Source organism: Anneissia japonica, unplaced genomic scaffold (genome assembly GCF_011630105.1).
Source record: "Anneissia japonica isolate Jap-2015-1 unplaced genomic scaffold, ASM1163010v1 scaffold287575_len32316_cov114, whole genome shotgun sequence".
NCBI lineage: Eukaryota > Metazoa > Echinodermata > Crinoidea > Comatulida > Comatulidae > Anneissia > Anneissia japonica.
In genome coordinates this window covers 24,026-26,083 of record NW_022708485.1, presented here as the reverse complement: position 1 = coordinate 26,083, position 2,058 = coordinate 24,026, and positions in this window count along the sequence as shown.

The window sequence follows — 2,058 nt, the reverse complement described above, 5'->3', positions numbered from 1 at the left end:
TACTCTCCTATCGCCTGTAGCCATCTCGCTAGCTGTCCTTCTGGCTCCTTGAAATTCGTCAGCCAGCGCAATGACGCATGATCGGTCCTGATCACAATATGGCGCCCATAAAGATACTGGCGATGGTGCCTTAAGTACACTACCACTGCTAACAACTCTCGTCGTGTAGTACAATAATTTCGTTCGGATTTACTCAGTGTACGGCTTGCATAGCTGATTACTCTTTCCTCGTCACCCTGGATTTTTTAGAGTACTCCACCAATACCTACATCACTCGCATCAGTGTCCAATATGAACTGTCCCTCCGGTAGAGGGTAGGCCAAGACTGGTGACCTTGTTAATCGAACCTTTAGTTCCACAAAAGCTTCCTCACAGTCAGTATCCCATGAGAATCTTCTGGCTTTCTCAGTTAGTTTATACAGTGGTGCTGCTATTGCGGCAAAACCCTTAATGAAACGTCTATAGTACGAGGCTAATCATAAGAAACTGCGTACTTCTCTGACTGAGGTCGGTGTAGGCCATTCCTTTATGGCTTCAATTTTAGCCGGGTCAGTCATCACTCCGGCATGCGAAACTCGATGCCCTAGATACAAGACTTCCTGTTTGAACAGGGTGCACTTAATTGGTTTCAATTTTTAGGCCTGCTCCTCGTAATCGAACAAAGACTTTCCTAAGGCGGTTGATCTCCTCCTCTACAGTTTTCCCATACACGATTATGTCATCTAAATACACCAGTAGTATATCCCATTGCAATCCAGATAGAATGTGTTCCATCAGTCTCTCAAATGTTGATGGAGCGTTACACAGCCCAAACGGCATTACCTTCCAGGAATACAGGCCCCCACGCACTACAAATGCTGATTTATCTTTCGCCTCGGCATCTAATTCAACTTGCCAATATCCTGAGGCGAGGTCCAAGGTGGAAAACTACCTGGCTCCTGAAAATGCGTCAAGTGAGTCGTTTATCCTAGGTATGGGGTAGGCATCTTTTATGGTAACTGAATTCAAACGCCTGTAATCCACGCAAAAGCGCTTCGTCCCGTCCTTTTTCGTGACCAAGACAACATTTGATGCCCATGGGCTCTCCGAATGCTCAATCAGGCCTCTGTCTAACAGGTCCTGCACTTGCTGGTTTATCTGTTCACTGTCCACCATCGTCTGGCGCCGGGGTTGTTCCTTAATTGGTTGTGCCGTTCCAACATTTATGTAGTGTTTTACTTCGCCAGTTCTCGCTAAGTCGTAATCTCCTCTAGAAAACACATCTTGAAATTCGGCCAAAAGTGGTGCAACCTGTTCGTGGTATTTTCCGTCAATAGATGCCACGCTCCGCTGCAACAGATCACTAAGGTGCTCGGGTACTCGTCCGCTGCTAACAGGCGGCTCCTTCCCTGTATGTGTCGATTTGATTTGGTCTTCTAATATTGGTGTTAGCTTGCCAACTGTGGTTCCCTCTCGAAGGACTCGTCGTTCTTTACCGGGGTTAAAAACGCGTAACGGCAGTTGTCCGTCTTTAACCTTCACTACTGTCCTTGCTAGAATTAGGCCATTCTTAGCCAGCTCCTCTTTTTGGTTAGGTTCCACTTTTCCTACTACCGAGCAGCTCGTCAACATTCGCGCAAATCCGGTAAGTATGTGTTCATGACCTGGTAAGATCATAGTTGTATCTTCTATAATCACGTTCGAATTGAACCTGGTACCTTCGGGTCCAGTTAAGCTAATTGATTCCCTTCCAATTTTCATCTGGAGTTTCCCCAGGTCCAATAAAGATCCACTTGATGTGAGAACATCCATCCCTAGTAATCCAGCCACTTTTAAATTTGCAAAGATTACTCGAACCGATTGAAATGTCGGACCAATCTGTAGTCCTACGTAGGCACATCCTATGGTCTCTAGTGAGGTCCCATCTGCTTGTTGAAGGTTCCTCTTTGCTCTCTGAAGTTCTGGACGTTTTTCTTTGGGTAATTGGTAATATAAATTGGAGGACAAGACTGTGTCGGAGGCTCCTGTGTCGACTAGTAGGTTAGCCTTAATTCCATTAACTTTAGTTGGTACATACAA